The following is a 23,874-nucleotide window of genomic DNA, read 5'->3' as shown; positions in this document are numbered from 1 at the left end:
TTCAGGCTTCCAGATTCCAATGTAACTATGGTAGGCGTACTTTCTGCATTCAGAGAAGAACCATAATTACTTGATATCCACAAAACATATTATCCTCTAGCCCTTGAAATTGAAGAGGGAAAAATATGCTTCCTACACGTTGAACATCAATGTAGATTAAAATGATTTTGTAAAGAAGATCTAGCAACAGTTTCTCAGCACACTATAAAAATTTTAATTGTGAAAAACTAAGAGATTAGAACCTATCAATTCACTTTCAGAGGAGAAAGAATTTTCTATGAATATTATACATGTGAAAAAAATTTCTACTGCCATGTAGTTAATGGGAGTATGGTAGGATACCTTTAACCTGAATGATGCCACTTAAGGTCTCTGCCTCACTTTTCCCACCTGTAATATGGGGATAATAATAGTTCTACCTTGATTACTTAAGTAATCTCTGTGTGTTGTACACCACAGGTTGCCAAATTATAACCCATGGGCAAAATCCAGCCTGATGCCTGTTCTTACAAAGTTTTATTGGCTGGCATGCAGCCACACCCATTCAAGTATCTACTATAGAAGCTTTCCTACCACAATGGCAGTGCTGAGCAGTTCTGACAGAAACCATGGCCTTCAAAGTCTAAAATATTTCCTATCTGACCCTTTAGAGAAAGTTTGATTACTCCTGTAAATTATAGATGATTGCTTAATAGAGAGAGGCAGATAGACTGAAAACAATAACCTGTATAGGATTATTTGAATTTATCCTGAACTGCCAGAAAAGTTATCCAAAGAAAAATTTTCTGTTGTTTGGAAACATCAAAGAAATACATTTTAGAACTGAAATGAACTTTGGAAATTACCTAGACTACTTTATTCTTTATTTTCAAAATATTAAGCTATATAGTCACTATATGTAACTGCTACTGGCATATTTCTCAGATTTTAAAGAAGACTAAAGGAATTACAAAGCAGGATTTACAAATTTCAAGAATTTTTTATTATTTTAAAAAATAGGAATTATAAAACTTATTAAGACAAATAAATTGTATTTATAACATTATAATTAATGAAATGGAAAACACTTAACCAAGACATTATAGGAAGCACTGATACCCCTTAGGAATCCCATCACTCTTCCTGACATTATCCCTTTACTCCACAACCTAGAGGTTAGCTGCCACTGCCCCACATTTGATGTTTACTATATCCATGCATATTTTATATTATTTGTACATATATATGTAACCATAAGACTATGTATTTTTCTGAATGTCTTTAAACTTTATAATTGATACCACAGTGTGTAGGAACCTTTTTTAACTTGGTTTTATTCTAGTATTATGTTTCTAAAATTTATCCATGTTGATTAATATTGTTCTAGTTCATTAATTTTAACTGCTATATGGAATACTTTCATATACCAAATTTATTTATCAATTCTTCTGGTAATGGAATTTAGATTGTTTCCAACAATTTTAGATTAATTTAGGTTTTTGCTATTACACAAAATTCTGAGACGAATATTTTTATAAGCATCTCTTAGTGCTCGTATGTGAACATTTCTCCAGGCTATACATCGAGAAGTGGAATTGCTATGATGAGAGATGTGCATCTTAACCAGCATGATTACTAATATGGTTAGGAATCTTTTTCATATTATCAGTGGTCATCTTAGATTCCTCTTCTGTAAAATATCCCTTGCCATTATACTGTGTGCATGCTGTTTTTGTTTTCTGGTTCATTTTCAGGAATTCTGTTTACTCCAACTTCATTACATGTGTTACAAATATCTTCTCCCAGCATGTGGGCTCATTTTTCCACATTGTTTATAGTCTTTTATTTGTAAGAAGTATTAAATACCTAATGTAGTCTTATAATCTATAACTTTTTTTTTGTCTTTCATTTTTTCCAGCTTTACTGAGGTATAATTGACAAAACCAATACATGTAAAGTGTATATAATGTGATGATTTGATACACATCAACATTGTGAAAGGACTCCCACTACTGAGTTAATTAACACATCCAACACCTTACATACATAGTTTTGTTGAGACCACTTAAGTTTATCCCAGACCTCTAGCTCTGGCTGGACTCCCAGCTGATGGGCTAGCTATGTGAGTGAGCTACCTTGATAGTGGATCTTCCAACCCCAGGTGAGCCACTACAACTCATCCTCTATCACAGACAGCAGCCCCTGCCCATTCCTGCCGAAATGGCAGACTCTTGAGCAAAAAGGTGACTGTTGCTTTATCTTAGTCAACATCTATCAGGGTCTCTGGTAGACACAAATGTGCTGCCTTCTCCTACAGAGGGTTTGCCTCAGGTGTCAGCAGACAGCTCCCAACTCTCAGCTCCTTCAAAGCTGCCCAGAGCCTCTTCACCAAAAGACATGTCTTTTCGGTCGTCCATATCCACTGACTGATTGATGTGGAAATACAAATACTTGACCATTTCAACTAAAAGAGGAATGACTCTGATGGGTCACAAGACAGTTCAGAACTCCTTGTGGGGCTGGCTGAGGCTCCAGCCGGCAGTGCAACCTGACTTCTCCCTGTCTAATCCTGCTTCCTCCAACTCCCTTCCATGGTGTTAATCCCTAATACAACTTGCATTACCCATTTTGTCTCAGTGTCTGCTTCTGGAAACACAGTGTGTTACATGCAATGGATAAATGGAACAATGGAACAGCAATTCCATTTTCTCATATATGAAGCAAAATAACATCCAGCATTCAGAATCACTCTGAGTCAGTGGCATATTGCAAATAAGGTGGCAGCCAGCCAAGGCAGACACCAAGTATTGTCAATAAAGGGAGTGAAAGGGAAATTCAGGCAAAACATTAGTTCCAACTTTCACAATCCATGAAAACTGAGAAAGAATTGTTCAGAAGAGATAAAATCTCTACATCATTGTAAGAACATTATTCAAGTTTCTTCCTAATTTGAATATGAATCATACCAGTTATCATTAATTAGTTCCTAAAGTCTGTAATTTTCCTTGTCCCTGAGCAAAAGCAAGTAACATTTGGCTTAAAAGGAACAGAATTACTTTAAAACTCTAAGTCAAAATTAATATTTATAATGATACCTATTTTATATTTACAACATTAAGAACAAAAAAGAGCATTCCAAAACAATTTAGAGGCCATATTGAAAGGACAATATTCTTTAGGTCATTTTGGCTTTTTACTACTTCACTAGAACATCAGTACCAGAGCATGGTTATTGTAAACATTACGCCTATAATAATAAAATGTGGATATAACAATATTAGTTAATCTTCAAGGCAGAAGTTTCCAACTCTGACAGGATATTAAAGTCAACTAGAGAGGTTATTTAGTTTTGTGTACCTCAGCTCTCATCACATTCAAACTTTAAGTTGAAAATTAAAGAACGTCTATGGCAAAGTCTAATATGTGAGCCGACAGATTGACAATAAGGTATTTTATAACTGCTAAAATAGTATTTCAATAAACACAGGAAAAAAAACATTTTGTTTAAAAGCATAGGAAAATACATACATGCTTTTATAACAATACTTCCTTTATATTGCATTTTTCTAAGTATTCAAGTGACATCTTTAGCATTATGATAAAGTATTTCTGAACCTTAATAGTAATCATTTGTATATCCTGTTTACTTTAGCCCTCCTTCCTTAGCTAGGCTATTTCAATCTCCTGAAGTATCTTATTTCTGTCAGACAAGGTTTTTTCCAAGGTCTTTCTGACTCACTTGCTCATCTACTTATTTATTTTTAATTTTCATCTACACAATGTTTAGGTACATAATCTTTACTGTTTTTAACATGATTTTTTAAAATTTAATTGCTCTCTATTATTATAATTACGCTTATCTGCAACTAACTTCTCAAAATGAAGGACTATTTACTCATCTTCTATTGTGTCTTTCACCCAAGAAAGTTGCTAGAATAGTAGAAAAACAGTACTGATTGAACAATATTTTTGCAATGAATGAATTTATAAAATTTGAAATGTGTCCATCTTGGGCACAACTATGAAGCAGATATATTTTCTTAAACTCAGTCTTTTCAAACAGCAATAAATTGAAGGTAAAGAGCACAGTACTTATATAAAAGCAAGTGATATCCTATAGCGACCCCCCACTTCCACTCCCAACACCAGGACACTAGTATCCATAGGAAAAAAAGATATTAAACATTTGTTTGAAATGTGTCAGCTAAGGCCTTAATGTAATAAAATATACAGAGAATGACAATTTACTTTTCCCATCAGACACCTTGTCTGTGCTCTCAGTATTTTCCCAACCCTTGGCTATTTCTTTGTAGTTTACTCTGTTGTCTGCTCCTATTGGAGGCTCCTCAGGGCTCAGCCTTGGATCATCTTCAGTACTGTCCATGTTTCACCAAGTGGACTCAGCTTATTCCATGACTTGCTTATCATCTATATGCCAATGACACCAAAGTACTCACATTACAGGTCCCAGCCTTATAGGTTAAGAAAAATTACTTCCTGGCAGGCCAGGAGCCTAAGCAAATTTGACAGTCTTGAGAATTCACCAAAATTTATATGAATTGCAGGTGTAACATGACGGTGAGGCTCTTGGCTTGGTTTCCAGACTTCAGAAAAGCAAGTAAGAGAAGTATTTTCTTAAAACCTTTTTATTCTGAAGTGATTATGGACTTGAAGAAAATTGCAAAAATAGTACAATGAGTTGCATGTTCCCTCCACCCAGTTTCCCTATATAGCTGTAGCACAACAGCAAAGCCAGGAAATTAGCCATGGTACACTGATTCAGTCTTCCATCTTTTTTTTAAACATGTGTGTGTGCATGTGTGTAGTTCCATGCAATTTTATACCAGGCATAAACTACCCCCACAAGCAAGATGCACAACTGTTCTATCACCACGAAAATAGGACTCCCTCATGCTGCCCTTCTATCCCCTCCCACTCCCAACACTTGCCCAATCTCTGTTGCTTGGAAACCATTCATTTCTTCTCTGAATCTGTAGTTTTGGTATTTCAAGAATGTTTGTGGATAAAGTGAAGGTCTTATGGCCAGGATCCTCACCTAAACCTAAACAAATTGATGATGTAACTAGCCTGCTGCTAGGCTACTGCTTTCATACCCTAGGTAATTAGCTATTATTTACTGAGTCACTATATAAAGAGCTCTGCCCAGCGCTCTGGGCAGAGGCAGAGACAAAGGAGGATTACAGACCTGCAGACTGTTGGATGCAGATGTAATTCTAGTGCTCCACCTATCACTGGGAAACAAGCTGAGTAATAAACCCTTTCACCCCAAGAACATTCCACTGTCATTCCTCTATTTCACTGAATCCATAGTGAACTTGCCCAGGGCTGAAATCCATTGGCAAGACAATGTTATATACATGGAATCATCTAGCAAGTAACGTTTTGAGATTTAATTCTTCTCAGGAGGCAGAATGCCCTGAAGGTCCATCCAGGTTGTTAGATGTATCACTAGTTTATTCCTTTTTATGGTTGAGTAGCATCCACTGTATGGATATATGGTTTGTTCAACCATTCACCCATTGAAGGACACCTGGTCTGTTATCAGTATTTTGCTCTTACAAATAAGCTGCTATGAACATTCTATGTACAGGTTTTCCTGTGTATATAAGTTTAGATTTTCTGGATAAATTCCTAAGAATGCAATTGCTGAGTCACATGGTAAGTGCATATTTAATTTTTTTAAGACCTTAAACTGTTTTTCAGTGTAGCTGTATCATTTTACATTCCTACCAGCAATGTATGAGAGATTTACTTTCTCCACATCCTCACCACCATTAAGTATTATCACTATTTTTAAATTTTAGCTGTTCTACTATATTCTCATTGATATTTTGTTGGTTTTAATTTGCATTTTTCTAATAGCTAATGATGCTGAACATATTTTTATGTGCTTTGTTGCCATCTGTATCTCCTCCTGGGTGAAATGTCTATTCATGTCTTTTGATCATTTAAAAATTGGACTGTTTGAGGGTTTTTTTTTATAAGTTTTGAGAATTCTTTACATATTTTATATATATAAGAACCTTGACAGACATATGGTGTGCAAATATTTTTCCCTATTCTATAGCTTGACTTTCATCTTACCAAAGGTTTATGTAGAGCACATGTTTTTAATCACAATGAGGTCCACTTCATTAATTTTTGTTTTAGAGATCATGCTTGTTACATTTAAGAACTTACCAAGCCCTGGGTCCAGAAGATGTTTTCTTCTACAAGTTTTGAACTTTTACATTGTATACTTAAATTCATAATCCATTTTGAATTATTTTTTGTATTTGTGTGAGGTTTAGGTAACTCTTATTTATTTCCTATTATTCTATCATCATTTGCTGTAGTCTATCCCTCCTCCATTGAAATACTTTTGTACCTATGTCAAAATCAGTTGTGAGTGTCTGTGCTAGTCTCTGTTTGGGCTCCCTACTATCCAGTGGTCTGTGCATTTATTCCTCCACCATTACCCAAAAGTCTTGCTTCAGGCTGCAAAAGAGCAAATCTTAATATCAGGTAGAGCAATTTCTCCTACTTTATTCTCCTTTTTTGAAATTGTTTCAGCTACTCTAGTTCCATTGCATTTCTATATATAACCTCTGGAATAAGCTTGTTGTTGGTAGCCGCGCCTGCCGCACCCTGAAAATGGCGCCCTCTTTAAGAGGAAGTCCCTGCATAAGGGAGAAAAACAACTTGGGCAACAAAAACCCATGCAAATTGAGTCTGAGCATATGAACCAATCAGGCCAAAGTGTCATGCTAATTAAGGCCTATGCAACAGCACCAATCAGCGTAGAGCATGAGGCCTATATAAGCAGACCCTTTCTTCCCGTCTGGGTCCTGCCCGACACATTTGTTTCACAAAGAGCTGAAGAGTAAAGCTTTCTGCAGAAGAATCCTGCTGTTGTTGCGTGCTGTTCTTGCCGGCGAGGACGGGGCGCGCGACAAGTGGTGCCGAAACCCGGGAACCAGAACATCACCGGCACAGGGAGGACCCTTCAGACATCTGGAGAGGATTCAGAACTGCAGGACAGAAGAAAGCCTGGAGAAGTAAGTTCCGAGAGACGCGCTTTTAAGGGTGGTGGCTGATGGTTCTCTGTAAATAAAGAGGCACCATGGGAAACGCACCATCGTTAGTCTCAGCACTACAGGCAGTTCTCAAAGAGCGAAATTTGAAGGTCTCTGCCAAAGTTTTAGGATCATTTGTAAAAGAAGTAGACCGTGTTGCCCCCTGGTTTATCTGTTCAGGGTCCCTCTCCATCCCGAGCTGGGACAAGTTAGGGAAAGATCTTGATAGAGAAGAAGAAGAGGGACACTTGAGAGGAGGCACTAGACCACTATGGAAACTGATTAGAGCTTGCCTGCAGGATGAAAAGTGTGAAAAGGTGATAAAAGCAGGTCAGAGAGCCTTGTCAGACATCCAAGAAAGTATGTCAGAAACGGAATGGGAAACAGAGCTAGCTCGCGGCCGAAAAAGGGCCACTAAAACGAAAGTTAAAAAGCCCCAGAGTGAGGGAGAGAGCCCGTCCAGGGCAAAAGCGAAAGAGCCCCGAGAAGCAGGTGACGACCGCCTCGGAGAAAATAGCAAATACCCCTGGGAAGAGTTGAGGGAACTCCAACTTTCCAATAGGGAATCAGAAGATGAACTAATGTCCTCGGAAGAGGAGGAGGAAACTAGAACCGCGAAGTGCGGAAGTAAGGGAACCAGCAAGGCTGAAAGGCAGACCAAAGAGAAAATGAAAGCAGGGTGCTCTCCATCGCCCACTGCTCCGCCACCTTATGTGAGCGGTACACATACTTTCTGTCACCCAGATACCATACAAGCAATTAAGCAAATGTTCCCTGTGTTTGAGGACAACGGGGTACGCTCCCACCAGCCCCTGAGCCATAAACAAGTTAAAGATCTAGCAGAGTCCGTTCGGGCTTACGGAGTCAGTGCTAACTACACCTTAGCACAGATTGAAAGGTTGACAGAGACAGCTATGACACCTACAGATTGGCAGTATGTGACTAAAGCATGCCTTACTAGTATGGGACAATATATAGAGTGGAAAGCATTGTGGCATGATATCAGCATGACCCAGGCACGTGCAAACGCTGCCGAAGGGCAACCCGCGTGGTCGTATGATATGTTGACAGGCCAGGGACAGTGGGTGGCCAACCAGACCGCCTTCCCCGCACAGGTGTACGCACAAATAAACGCGTGCGCTGCTAAGGCATGGAAAGCCCTCACTAACAAAGGGGAAGTATCAGGCAATTTGACAAAGATTATCCAAGGGCCGAGCGAGCCATTTTCAGATTTTGTCGCTCGCATGATGGAGGCCGCGGGTAGAGTATTTGGGGACCAAGAGCAAGCTATGCCCCTAGTGGAGCAATTAGTATTCGAGCAGTGTACCAAAGAATGCAGGCAAGCGATTACACCCTGGAAACAGAAGGGGATGACTGCTTGGCTAAAAGCCTGCAGAGAAATAGGGGGACCACTCACCAATGCGGGCCTAGCCGCGGCTATATTACAAAGCCACAAACAAGCCAGAATTACTAATAAAAATATTAAATGTTTTCAATGTGGGAAATTAGGACATATAAAGAGAGAGTGTAGAGGCCCAACTTTAGAGCACACAACCCAAAAGACCCCTGGATTATGCCCTAAGTGCAAAAAAGGCAGACATTGGGCCAATGAATGCCGATCTGTTAAAGACATAGAAGGGAAACCCTTAGAGCTGCCAAAAAACGCCCAGAGGGGCCCCCGCCATCAGGGCCCGCAAATATATGGGGCAACCAGCACACAAGTATCATTTGGGAGCAACCAAGCCCCCCGAGGAGAGCCACTCCAGGTTCCGCGGGATTGGACATCCGTGCCACCACCAGAATAGTGTTAACTCCACAGATGGGAGTTCAACCCATCCCCTCAGACTTTAAAGGCCCCTTACCACCAGATACAGTTGGGTTGCTCTTGGGGCGCTCTTCTGCTACTTTAAAAGGCCTTGTAGTCCACCCTGGAGTTATTGATCAGGACTATGAAGGACAAGTAAAAATTATGTGCTCAGCCCCCAGAGGAATCTACCCTATATCCCCAGGAGACCGCATAGCCCAGCTCTTAGTGCTGCCTAGTCTTCATGCCAATTATCCTGCCACCACCACTGAGAGAGGAGAAAAGAACTTTGGGTCCTCTGATTATAACTCAGCCTTTATAGTGTTAGATTTGGCGGACAGACCAAAATTGACCCTTAAAATAGAGGGAAAAAGTTTTGAAGGAATCCTAGACACTGGAGCAGATAAAAGTATTATCTCTGCAACCTGGTGGCCCTCCAAATGGCCTGTAACACAGTCCTCACACTCTTTACAAGGTTTAGGATATGAGTCCAGTCCTACCATTAGTGCCAAACCATTAAAATGGCAGGCTCCTGAGGGACAAGAAGGCACAGTTACCCCTTATGTACTCCCTCTACCAGTCAACCTCTGGGGAAGAGATGTTATGCGTGATCTAGGCCTTAAACTCATTAATGAATACTCCACCCCCGCCCAAGGCATGATGATGGATATGGGATACATCCCTGGTAAAGGGCTAGGGAAACACCAACAGGGACGCACGGAGCCTATCCTACCCAAAGTAAAAAATGACCGTCACGGCTTGGGTTTTTCATAGGGGCCATTGAAGACGCCATGCCCATACCTTGGCTTACAGAGGAGGCCATATGGGTTCCTCAGTGGCCCCTATCCTCTGAGAAATTAGAAGCAGCTCACCATTTAGTACAAGAACAGCTCCAATTAGGACATTTAGAACCCTCTGTATCTCCATGGAATACGCCCATATTTATAATCAGAAAAAAGTCAGGATCATGGAGATTGCTTCATGACTTGAGAGCAGTAAATGCTCAAATGAGGCTATTTGGACCTGTCCAGCCAGGACTGCCACTTCTCTCTGCTCTACCCAAAGAATGGAAAGTAATCATAATAGACATCAAAGATTGTTTCTTCTCCATACACCTAAACACCAAAGATAGAGAAAGGTTTGCTTTCACCCTGCCAGCTATTAATCATGAGCAACCAGACGCCAGATTTCAGTGGAAAGTCCTCCCTCAAGGGATGGCAAATAGCCCCACCATATGTCAACTGTATGTTCAGCAAGCGCTAGCACCAATTCGCGAAAACTACCCCAAACTAAAAATCATTCACTATATGGATGATATCCTTCTCTGCTCCCCACAATCAGCAGAAGTAGAAGAGGCCTATGTAAAGCTCACTAAATCCCTAGAGACTTGGGGACTGAATATAGCCAGTGAGAAGGTCCAAAAATCTAGTATTAGCAAATTCCTAGGAGCCACTATTTCCACAGATGTTATTTACCCCCAAAAGCTTGAGATAAGACATGATCAGCTGCGAACTTTGAATGATTTCCAGAAACTCCTAGGGGACATTAATTGGTTGCGGCCATTTTTAAAGATACCTACCACTGAATTGAAACCGCTATTTAAAATCCTAGAAGGGGACTCACAACTAACATCTCTGCGCTCCCTTACACCTGAGGCAGTGCAGGCCATCCACAAGGTAGAACAGGCCTTAATGACAGCACAATTGAATAGGATACAATTAAATGAACCCTTTGAGTTATGCATCCTTCCTATTCCGGGACTGCCAACTGCAGTCTTGTGGCAACGAGGGCCACTGATCTGGATCCATCCCCAAGCCTCTCAGGCTAGAACGATAGAATACTACCCAGCTGCCATAGCCAATCTCGCTCTGAGGGGAGTAAAAAACTCATTAACACATTTTGGGAAAGCTCCAGCAACAATCATAACCCCTTACAATATGGAGCAGATACAAATATTATGTGCTATGAATGATGATTGGGCCATACTTGCTTATAGCTTCCCAGGAACCTTTGATAATCATTTCCCAAAACATCCCCTCATCAATTTTGCTAAAAATCATCCCCTACTGTTCCCTCGGATCACTAGCCTAACCCCGTTGCCACATGGAGAAACAGTCTACACAGACGGATCCAAGACTGGTACGGGTGCCTATGTCCATAACGGCAAAATTGTAACAAAAAATTATACGCCCAATACTCCACAAATAGTAGAATGCCACATAGTTTTAGAGGTTCTACAAACCTTCCCTGGACCCTTGAATGTTGTGTCAGATTCTTGTTATGTAGTTAATGCAGTCAAATATCTGGAAGTGGCCGGGCTAATCAAAGCATCCAGCACAGTAGCCACTCTGTTCAAGCAGCTGCAATCAGAATTACTTAATAGACGATCACCCTTATATATAACCCACATCAGAGCACATTCGGGCCTTCCCGGGCCTATGGCCCGCGGCAACCAGCTAGCAGACCTTGCGACTAGAAGCGTAGCTTTCCCTCTGCTAGACCCTGTCGCCACAGCTTCAAAATTCCACTCACAATTTCATGTCACTGCTGAAACACTGCGCAAGCGGTTTAGCATAACCAGAACCGAAGCTAGGAACATTGTTCTTAGCTGTCAACACTGCTGCAGTTTTCTTCCCACACCTCATGTTGGGATCAATCCTAGAGGTATTAAGCCTTTACAGGTTTGGCAAATGGATGTAACACATATTTTTTCCTTTGGGAAGCTGAAATATGTACATGTATCTGTGGATACTTGTTCGGGAGTCATCTTTGCCTCCCCATTGTCTGGAGAGAAAGTTTCCCATGTCATTCACCACTGTCTTGAGGCTTGGAGCGCATGGGGGTTACCCCAAATCCTCAAAACAGACAATGGTCCCGCCTATACTTCTGCCAAATTTGCTCAATTTTGTCATCACATGGGAATTAAACATATCACTGGTCTTCCTTACAACCCACAGGGTCAAGGGATTGTGGAGCGCGCGAACCGCACTCTCAAATCCTATCTAATTAAACAAAAAGGGGGAATTGAGGACATACCCCCCACACCCAAAACAGCTATAGCCCTAGCACTCTTCACTCTCAATTTTTTGAACCTGGATGCTCAAGGCCATACAGCGGCGGACCGCCATAATCAGTGGCCAAAAGACCCACAGGAACTAGTGAAATGGAAGGATGTATTATCTAACCAATGGAAAGGCCCGGATCCAATTATAATAAGATCCAGGGGAGCTGTATGTGTTTTCCCCCAGGGTGAAGAAAACCCCTTCTGGATCCCAGAGCGCCTGACAAGGAAGGTCCTGGACAAAGGAGATGACCTCTCTGTGCCTACTGATCCTGCTCTCGTCGCTGGGAACCCCGATTCAGGGAGTACTGAGATGGGGAATATTGTCTGCCTTTCCTAAGCCCATGCCCGTCCGCTTCAATGCAGCGACTTTTCCACGTTTTTTTACTTCCAAGTCTAGCATAAATCTGCCATACCTGGCAAAAGACACCACACAGCTCCTTTGGGAGAAAACCGATCCTTTGTAACCGACGGATCATTATGTTTCACCACTAAGAATCTAACCAACTGTATCTCCCTAAAGCAGAGAAAATATGGCTGGTTCAGTGATCCGATAACGGGGATCGTGCTTGGGGGGGCCGAGAACCTAACGATCCCCCAGAATGTTCTCTGGATCAATGGAACATTTGTAGACCCTCCCGGAGGCCTTAACTCAACCACCAGCCTCCGTCAACCCAAATATGCTCCCCACTGTTTAGGTGATTATGAGGGAGAACCATGGCCCTGGACAGACTGCCAGTCAGCTACAGTGACTTGGGCAGACACACACCAGAGGTTCACTATCTCCCCAGATATGACCGAAGGTAGAAGTTGGGGAACAGCATTGATAAAAGATAGCAATTACTCCCAGCCTATGAACAGGAATCCTTTTCACAAATGGATGCTGTGTGGCATTAATGGCTCTTGTACAGACCTGTCCCCACTATCCGCCCTTTTGGGTGGAGGGAAAGGCGTCAGCTACAACATGACCTATCAGTGCTATACTGATGTGAAATCCTCAAGCCCTACCACTCGTTTCTGTTCCCCGGTCAATTCTACGCAGGGAGCCCCCAGGCTCCCCTTCCCACCAGCTCCAGTATGCCTTTCCCCCCCATTCCTGTTTATCTTGTCCAACGATGGTTTTAACTCCTGTTCCAATACCTCCTGTTTTCTGTCTCAGTGCTGGGATGCACTTAACTTTACCAATGCCTTAATAGCCCGTATTCCTCGTTGGGTCCCCGTCCCAGTAGACGCACCTAATACCATGACACTGTTTCGAGAGAAACGCGACTTCGGTGCTACAGCCGCTATAGTGCTTCTAATCTCCATATCCGCAGTTGCAGCCACCGCAGCTGGCATAGCTTTAGACACCTCTATCAAATCAGCTACAGAACTCAATAACCTTGCGGAATCAGTATCCTCTGCCCTTGACCATCAGTCCACGCTTGATGGCAAGCTGAAAGGAGGAATAATGGTCCTCAATCAGCGAGTAGATCTAGTGGAAGAGCAACCAGATGTGCTCTGGCAGTTAGCCCAATTGGGATGTGAGCGAAAGTTTCGCGCTCTCTGCATTACTAGCATACAATATGAAAACTTTACGCGAGCAGCTAATCTGTCACGAAGCCTGTCCCAGTATCTTTCAGGAAACTGGTCCCAAGACTTTGATGGAACGTTGGAAGAGCTACGGCGAGAAATAACCCACATCAACTCCACCCGGCTAGATATCTCCGTAGCAGAAGGGCTCTCTTCCTGGTTCCACAGAGCTCTCTCCCACGTTAAAGAGTGGGCGGGCATGGCTGGGATGGGTGTATTCATGCTTGGAGGTCTCATGCTCCTACTCTGGTTGTTATGCAGGCTCCGTGCCCAACACAGGCAAGATAAAGTGATCCTTGCTCAAGCCTTGATGGCGGTAGATATTGGCGCCTCTCCCCAAGTATGGCTCAACATGCTCAATAAAGAAGCTCAGCTTTAGCTTGAGGTAGCCCTTGCACCCTGAGCCCTTGTGGCATTGCACCAGGCCCGGGTACCTTATCGATTAGCTGCAGCTTTCACTAAGAAACTCATGATGCAAGAGGGTCAAAAGAACAGGTCCAGACCCTTTGCATCAGACGGTCCCAACGTCTGCTAGAGGATGCGAGGCTATGCACTGCAAGAGGTTTTGGACCCCTCTGAGAGACATGCCTGATTGCATAGGGGTAGATGTCTACAAACCCCTCTCCGAAAATAGGACATCAAATGTTTCTGGAGATCAGGCCTCTATCTCCGCCTCAGCTGACATGTTCCGTTCTGAGTTTCTATAAAACAAAAAAGGGGGAGATGTTGGTAGCCGCGCCTGCCGCACCCTGAAAATGGCGCCCTCTTTAAGAGGAAGTCCCTGCATAAGGGAGAAAAACAACTTGGGCAACAAAAACCCATGCAAATTGAGTCTGAGCATATGAACCAATCAGGCCAAAGTGTCATGCTAATTAAGGCCTATGCAACAGCACCAATCAGCGTAGAGCATGAGGCCTATATAAGCAGACCCTTTCTTCCCGTCTGGGTCCTGCCCGACACATTTGTTTCACAAAGAGCTGAAGAGTAAAGCTTTCTGCAGAAGAATCCTGCTGTTGTTGCGTGCTGTTCGTGCCGGCGAGGACGGGGCGCGCGACAGCTTGTCTTTATCTAAAAAATATCTTCACCAAAGGAAGAGAGGTGGGCCTCTGTCCTGGAACTTTGAGGGTTTCTGCAGTCCAGAGTCAGTGTACAAATCAAGTTCTGCTGGAGCTACAGGACTGCTAAGAACGTTAGGTGGAGAGGGGAGGGACTCCTCCTAAGAGCCCTCCCAGAAGGAAGTCCATCAACTACTTCAGTACAGCTGGGCTCTGTTGAGCCGTTCTTGGATCACAGTTCAAGGACTATAAAATCATGTACTCAGGAGCCTATTCCAGACTCCCCTAATAACTGTGTTCTTTTGCCATTAAAGTTAAATCCTCCAGTAGTTACGTTACAGAAGTAATAAGATTGCACATTTAAATATTAGAAATGAAATAAAAGTTTTCACTATGCTAAAAGTCAATATGGGTTGTCATAAACACAGAAAATGAAATAATATTAATTTGTAGCTAGATACAGTTGTTCAGGAACCACTAGTGTGAGGCCTGATCACTATTGCAAAGAGATGGGAAGGAGTTAGGATTGTTAAGGGTGATTAGTTCAACCATACTATTTATGCCTGGGTCTAAAAAATAAAATCTTGCTGGGATTTTGATAAGGATTGCATTAATCCTATAGATCAATTTGAGGAGAACTGACATCTTTAAACCATTTCAACTCCATTAGCCACTCATTGTTTCTAATTTTGCCAAAGATTATTGACCAGAATTAGCTGTTCTACCAATACCATATCTCTTCTCTCCTCATCCCACTGCATGTATCCTTTCCCTGCCTCCTTTAAAAGGGAAGAAGCTACTGGGGTAATTCTCAGTAGAAGATAATAATAATAGCTCTTATGAGTATTTTTATCACCTTAATATTCTTGGGTTTCTCAATATAATAACAAGGAAGTGGTCTGCATGTATCAGTTATGTAGTCACTAACACTTTAATAAGCAGCATCTTTTCATCTTTACTCACTTCTCTGAGTTCACTGTAATTTGCTTGTATAATTCATTTGGACATTCACAATCCAGACTAAATCAATCTCTTATATTTTTGTCTCTAGTTACTTAACTTGTATTATTTTAATTTTCACTTATTTCTTCTGGAAGCTTCTTAAAAGTCAGAACTGTATGCTATACTTAGTAAAAATTCATATAGTTTAGCATAATGCCATTTAAAAAAGAGAACTCAAACATTTCTTCAATGAAGCACTTGCTGAAAACAGTCTACTGTAAAATGATACTCACATTTTAAGAAGTTCATTGACCATATTAAACTAAAAAGCTTTTGCACTGCAAAGGAAACAGTCAAAAAAATGAAAAGGAAATCTATTACATGGGAGAATATATTTGCAAATGATCCCTGAAAAAAGGTTACTACCCCAAAGATATACAAAACTCATACAACTAAATACCCCCCAAAAAAATAAGCTGATTAAAAAATAGGCACAGGACCTGAATAGACATGTTTCCAAAGAAGACATACATACAGATGGTCAACAGGCACATGAAAAGATGCCCAACATCACAAATCATAAGGGAAATGCACTATCAAAACCATAATGAGATACCACTTCACACAAGTCAGAATGGCCATTACTCAAATGGCAAAAAATAATGAGTGTTGGAGAGGACGTGGAGAGAAGGGAACCCTCCTATACTGTTGGTGGAAATGTAAATTGGTACAGCCACTATACAAAACAGAAGGGAGGCTGCTCAACAAACTGAAAATAGGAATACCAAAAAAGAGAACAAAATGACCAATTAGAAAAGATACATGCACTCAATGTTCAGTGCAGCATTATTTACAGGAGCCAAGATGTACAGGCAACCTAAATGCCCATGTATAGATGAATGGATAAATATGTGGTAAATGTACAAAGGGGAATATTACACAGCCATAAAAAAATGACATCTTGAGAGAGATTCAAGATGGTGACATGAGAGGTGAGACAGAGAATTCCTCCCAAAACAACATACAGTGTGAAAATATAGTTAATACAACTAGCCCTAAAACAGCAACAGGAAAGAAGGCTGCACCAGACTGCATACAGTCCTCACGAACAGAGCAGACCTCACAAAACAGGGTAACGTATGAAAGCCTTGATCCGGCAGGACCCAAGCCCTTCCCCCACCTCAGCTCACCGGCAGAGGAAGAGAAACGGAGCAGGGAGCAGGTGGAAGCCTAAGACTGCTGAACACCCACCACTGGAGGTCTCCTTTGGAGCACAAACCTACATTGTGTGGTGCTCTGGAGGTTGGTGGGGTTGGGGAGCTGGGATAGGCAGAGTGCTTGAGAGACTGAGATTCTGGCCATTTGTGAAGAACAGGGATGCACTTCCGGCTGCTCTGGGATAAAGGAAAGGCAGGCAGTCTGAGAGGCTTCCTAGCAGCGAGAGGGCTGCTGAAGGAGTGAGGATTGCACAGAGTTGGCTGCGCAGGAGAAGGGATAGGTGTACAAGGTTATCTGGACGCACTCTGCCCAGCAGATTGGGAACTTTGAGGAGCTTCAGGTGCCCCATCCCCCTGGCTGTCTACTCAGCTCTGATGCCCCCCACTGTAACATGCAGCCTGCTGTGTCTTCCTCTTGGCCTGCCAGCACTTGCTCGGAAACCAGCAGTCAATGCGCTGGCATCAGGCCAGCCAGAGGGAGGCCCTGCCTACAACAGCTAGAGATGCCAAGCACATAGGCTTACATCCGTGTGCTCAGCCCACAGGCTCTGATGCTGGAGACAGGCACAGCAGCTGGCAATCAGGAAACAGCTCTTTCCTCCCCCCAGGCACCAGCACCGCTCCCCTACAGCCCCCAACCTCACTCTAGGGGCTGAGCAGCTCCAGAGAATGGAGCTTCTGGGCACGAGAGGGCACCACATAGAATTATGAAATGTCAAAGGAACCTGGTACAGAGCAAAATCTCACAAACCCTAGAAAAAGGGCCAAAGGAACCTGAATTCACCAATCTTCCTGAAAGAGAGTTTAAAATAAAAATCATAAACATGCTCATGAATGTAGAGAAAAATATTCAAGAACTCAGGGACGAATTTAAGATGGAGATTCAATCATTAGGAAATTCCATATCTGAAATGAAATATACAACGGAGGGATTTAAAAGAAGATTAAATGTAGTAGAAGAGATGGTAAATGTAATAGAAATTAGAGAAGAGGAATACAAAGAAGCTGAGGCACAGAGAGAAAAAGGGATCTCTAAGAATGAAAGAATATTGAGAGAACTATGTGACCAAACCAAAGGGAACAATATCCGCATTATAGGGGTACCAGAAGAAGAAGAGAGAGAAAAAGGGATAGAAAGTGTTATTGAGGAGTTTAACTGCTGAAAACTCCCCAATCTGGAGAAGGAGATAGTCTCTCAAGCCATGGAGGTGCACAGATCTCCCAACACAAGGGACGCAATGAAGACAACATCAAGACATACAATAATTAAAATGGCAAAGATCAAAGATAAAGGCAGCTAGAGAGAGAAAAAGGATCACATACAAAGGAAAACCCATCAGGCTATCATCAGATTTCTCAACAGAAACCTTACAGGCCAGAGGGAGTGGCATGATATATTTAATGCAATGAAGCAGAAGAGCCTTGAACCAAGAATACTCTACCGGCAAGGTTATCATTTAAATTTGAAGGAGGGTTTAAACAATTTTCAGATAAGCAAAAGCTGAGAGAATTTACCTCCCACAAACCACCTCTATAGTGCATTTTGGAAGGATTGCTACAGATGGAAGTAATCCTAAGGCTAAACAGACGTCATCAAGGGAAGTAAAACCACAGCAAAGTAGAACAATCAATTACTAAGCAGATGCAAAATCAAATCAACTACCCCTAAAGTCAATCAAGGGATGACAAAGAGTACAGAATACGATAACTAACATATAAAGAATGGAGGAGGAAGAAAAAAGAGGAAAAAAAAAAAGAACCTCCATGTTGTGTTTATAGTAGCATACAAAGTGAGTTAAATTAGACTGTTAGATAGTAAGGGAATTACCCTTGAACCTTTGGTAACCATGAATCTAAAGCCTGCAATGGCAATAAGTACTTACCTATCAATAATCACCCTAAATGTAAATGGTCTGACTGCACCAATCAAAAGACATAGGGTCACTGAATGGATAAAAAAAACAAAACCCGTCTATATGCTGCCTACAAGAGACTCACTTCAAACCCAAAGACATACACAGAATGAAAGTAAAGGGATGGAAAAAGATATTTCATGCAACTAATAGGATATTACATAATGATAAAGGGGTCAGTCCAGCAAGAGGATATAACTATTATAAATATCTGTGCACCCAATACAGGATCACCTACATATGTGAAACAAATACTAACAGAATTAAAGGGGGAAATTGAATGCAATGCATTCATTTTAGGAGACTCCAACACACCACTCACTCCAAAGGACAGATCAACCAGACAGAAAAAAGTAAAGAGACACAGGCACTCAACAACGTATTAGAACAGATGGACCTAATGGACATCTACAGAATACTTCATCCAAAAGCAAAAGGATACACATTCTTCTCAAGTGCACATGGAACATTTTCAAGAATAGATTATATACTAGGCCACAAACAGAGCCTCAGTAAATTCAAAAAGATTGAAATTGTACCAAGCAGCTTCTCAGACCACAAAGGTATGAAACTAGAAATACATTACACAAAGAAAAAGAAAAAGCCCACAAACACATGGAGGCTTAATAACATACTCCTAAATAATCAATGGATCAATGACCAAATAAAAACAGAGATCAACTAATATATGGAGACAAATGACAACAAAAATTCAACACTGCAAAATCTGTGGGACACAGTGAAGGCAGTGCTAAGAGGAAAGTATACTGCAATACAGGCCTACTTCAAGAAAGAACAATCCCATTTGAAAAGTCTAAACTCACAATTAATGAACTAGAAAAGGAAGAACAAATGAGGACCAAAGTAAGTAGAAGGAGGGACATAATAAAGATTAAAGCAGAAATAAATTAACTTGAGAAGAATAAAATAATAGAAAAAAATCAATGAAAGCAGGAGCTGGTTCTTTGAGAAAATAAACAAAATAGATAAACCCCTAGCCAGACTTAATCAAGAAAAAAAGTCTACACACACAAACAGAATCATAAATGAGAAAGGAAAATCACTATGGACACCACAGAAATACAAAGAATTATGAGAGAACACTATCAAAAATTATATGCTAACAAACTGGATAACCTAGGAGAAATGAACAACTTCCTAGAAAAATACAACCTTCCAAGGCTGACCCAGAAAGAAACAGAAAATCTGAATAGATTACTAGCAAGGAAATTGAATCAGTAATCAAAAAACTACCTAAGAACAAAATTCAGGGTCCAGATGGTTTCAATGCTGAATTTTATCAAACATTTAGTGAAGAACTAATATCCAACCTCCTTAAAGTTTTTGAAAAAGCAGAAGAGGAGGGAGTACTCCCAAACTCATTCTAAGAGGCCAACATCACTCTAATACCAAAACCAGGCAAAGACACCACAAAAAAAGAAAATTACAGACCAATATCCCTGATGAACATAGAGGCAAAAGTACTCAACAAAATATTAGCAAACCAAATTCAAAAATACATCAAAAAGATCATCCATCATGATCAAGTGGGATTTATCCCAGGGATGCAAGGATGGTACATTCGAAAATCCATCAACACCATCCACCACATCAACAAAATGAAGGACAAAAACCACGATTAGCTCCACAGATGCTGAAAAAGCATTTGACAAAATTCAACATCCATTCATGATAAAGACTCTCAACAGAATGGGTACAGAGGGCAAGTACCTCAACATAATAAGCCATATATGACAAACCCACAGCCAATATGATGCTTAACAGCAAGAAGCTAAAAGCTTTTCACCTAAGATCAGGAACAAGACAAGGATGCCCACTCTCCCCACTTCTATTCAACATAGTACTGGAGGGACTAGCCACGGCAATCAGACAACATAAAGAAATAAAAGGCATCCAGACTGGTAAGGAAGAAGTCAAACTGTCCCTGTTTGCAGATGACATGATATTGCACATAAAAAACCCTAAAGAATCCACTCCAAAACTACTAGATCTAATATCTGAATTCAGTAAAGTTGCAGGATACAAAATTAATACACAGAAATCTGTTGCATTCCTATACACTAACAATGAACTAGCAGAAAGAGAAATCAGGAAAACAATTCCATTCACAATTGCATCAAAAAGAATAAAATACCTAGGAATAAACCTAACCAAGGAAGTGAAAGGGGTATCTGAAAACTACAAGACACTCATGAGAGAAATTAAAGAAGATACCAATAAATGGAAACACATCCCGTGCTCATGGATACAAAGAATTAATATTGTCAAAATGGCCATCCTGCCTAAAGCAATCTACAGATTCAATGCCATTCCTATCAAAATACCAACAGCATTCTTCAATGAACTAGAGCTAATAGTTCTAAAATTCATATGGATCCACAAAAAACTCCGAATAGCCAAAGCAATCCTGAGAAGGAAGAATAAAACAAGGGGGAATTACACTCCCCAACTTCAAGCTCTACTACAAAGCCACAGTAATCAAGACAATTTGGTACTGGCACAAGAAAAGACTCATAGACCAGTGGAACAGAATAGAGAGTCCAGAAATTAACCCAAGCTTATATGGTCAATTAAAATATGATAAAGGAGCCATGGACATACAGAAAAGTAAAATCAAAATGGATCAAAGACCTGAATTTAAGTCATGAAGCCATAAAACTCTTAGAAAAAAACATAGGCAAAAATCTCTTGGATATAAACATGAGCAACTTCTTCATGAACATATCTCCTCGGGCAAGGGAAAGAAAAGCAAAAATGAACAAGTGGGACTATATCAAGCTGAAAAGCTTCTGTACAGCAAAGGACACCTTCAGTAGAACAAAAAGGCATCCTATAGTATGGGAGAATATATTACTAAATGACATATCCGATAAAGGGTTCACATCCAAAATATATAAAGAGCTCACACACCTCAACAAACAAAAAGCAAATAACCCAATCAAAAAATGGGCAGAAGATCTGAACAAACACTTCTCCAAAGAATAAATTCAGATGGCCAACAGGCACATGAAGAGATGCTCCATGTCACTAATCATCAGAGAAATGCAAATTAAAACCACAATGAGATATTACTTCACACCAGTTAGGATGGTGACCACCCAAAAGATAAACAACAACAAACGTTGGCAAGGATGTGGAGAAAGGGGAGCCCTCCTACACTGCTGGTGGGAATGTAAATTAGTTCAACCATTGTGGAAAGCAGTATGGAGGTTCCTCAAAAAACTCAAAATAGAAATACCATTTGACCCAGGAATTCCACTCCTAGGAATTTACCCTAAGAATGCAGGGGCCCAGTTTGAAAAAGACATATGCACCCCTATGTTTATCGCAGCACTATTTACAATAGCCAAGAAATGGAAGCAACCTAAGTGTCCATCAGTAGATGAATGGATAAAGAAGAAGTGGTACATATACACAATGGAATATTATTCAGCCATAAGAAGAAAACAAATCCTACCATTTGCAACAACATCGATGGAGCTAGAGGGTATTATGCTCAGTGAAATAAGCCAGGCAGAGAAAGACAAGTACCAAATGATTTCACTCATCTGTGGAGTATAAGAACAAAGGAAAAACTGAAGGAACAGAATAGCAGCAGACTCACAGAACCCAAGAATGGACTAACAGTTACCAAAGGGAAAGGGACTGGGGAGGATGGGTGGGAAGGGAGGGATAAAGGGGGAAAAGGGGTATTACGATTAGCACACATAATGTAGTGGGGGTGGGATATACGGGGAAGGCAGTATAACACAGAGAAGACAAGTAGTGATTCTATAGCATCTTACTATGCTGATGGACAGTGACTGTAATGGGGTATGTGGTGGGGACTTGATAATGGGGGGAGTCAAGTAACCTTAATGTTGTTCATGTAATTGTACATTAATGAAACCAAAATAAAATAAAATAAAAAGAAGAGAGTCATGATAGCTATAAGATCAATAAGATTATGATATGACTCTGAAGGCATAACTAGAACCAATGGTTAGGAGAAAAAGAAATTCAGCTTAAAATAAAGTCAAATTCTATATTAGAGCTGTCCAACAATGGAATAAATAGGGTTCATATAACAGTAAGTATACCTTGTAAATTAAGATGTACTTAAGCAGAGCTCAGTGTTGACAAAGCTTTCAATGTCAATATAGAAAGACAGTTGTTACCTGGAATGTCATGTTGAGAATTATAAGACTGCATATATGGTCAGTCAGAAAGCGTCCTGGGATCAGCTAAGAATATTTGTCACAAGCCTGGCCAAAGGGAAGGTAACACAAATGCCTCATATTTACTATCTCTAATTTAGATAAAGTATTTTCAGAAATAGTCATTTTTTGGTGAGAATTTAGATATGAACTAGGTAAAGTTTCTCTAAACTCCATGAGTCTAAGAGAAAGATTCTTTAAATGTTCAATGAAATGATATTTTTAAAGTATTTGTAAATGACAGTCCTCAGCTAGGATCTTGGGTTACTGTCCAAGCAACAAAAAAGAACTGTTTTCTCATTTTGTTTTCACTCTCAAAACCACATTACTATCCTGTGACTGTAATACTTAACTCACAACGCTGCACTGTGCTTTACAATTTTCAAAGTATGTTGTGTTTTTACTTTTAACACAATTTATGACTCTCAGGTACGAACAGAGAAAAGCATATGAATAAGCAAGAACAAAACTGAGGTCTGATAAATACAAAATTTTTAATAAAAATATTTTTCCTTTCATAATGTCCTAGAACTTCATTTCTAATTAAATTAAATCAATCAGCCGAAAATACCCTCACCTTAAAAATACACTGAAACAGAAAATCCCTCTTCCTTTCCACTATCCTGCTCTTCACAGACATTACTCTCACCAATCACAACCTAAAAGGAGCCATCACTGCTGTGCTGGAGCAGAACACCTGGCTGCACTGTGTCGGAGGAGAGCTCGGCCGAGAGCAGCAGCAAGAGGAGGGCCTGCGGAGGCGTGGGAGAGGCCAGCCCCCAGCCCCCTCCACCTACTGGTCTGAAACGCTGGAGCTGACCCATCAGTCTGGGTTTTTGCAAGCCCTCCGTGGGATTCCGATGCAAGCTAACATTTTCTAGCCACTGTCTTAGAAAATGGTTGCGTTTCCCTGTAACACGGCACTACCTGTACTTCCTTCTCCTCAGCATCTCTTCATTCTTCCTTACATTTTGCACAACCCAAAGATTTCCTCGTCTGAATGATTAATTCACCAGTAACTCTGTGATGATTTGTTTC

General features: G+C 40.9%; 1 protein-coding gene across 13 annotated transcripts in view; it reads right to left on the bottom strand.

Annotated features, from left to right (window-relative positions):
- The window catches only part of CDC42BPA (CDC42 binding protein kinase alpha), a 303,926-nt gene that overhangs the window by 162,235 nt on the left and 117,817 nt on the right, over positions 1-23,874 (bottom strand). The window lies entirely within an intron of this gene.

This window comes from Manis pentadactyla, chromosome 9 (assembly GCF_030020395.1).
Source record: "Manis pentadactyla isolate mManPen7 chromosome 9, mManPen7.hap1, whole genome shotgun sequence".
In the NCBI taxonomy this organism is placed as follows: domain Eukaryota; kingdom Metazoa; phylum Chordata; class Mammalia; order Pholidota; family Manidae; genus Manis; species Manis pentadactyla.
Note: the sequence above shows the minus strand (reverse complement) of the source record. Positions and strands in the feature narration are given on the sequence as shown.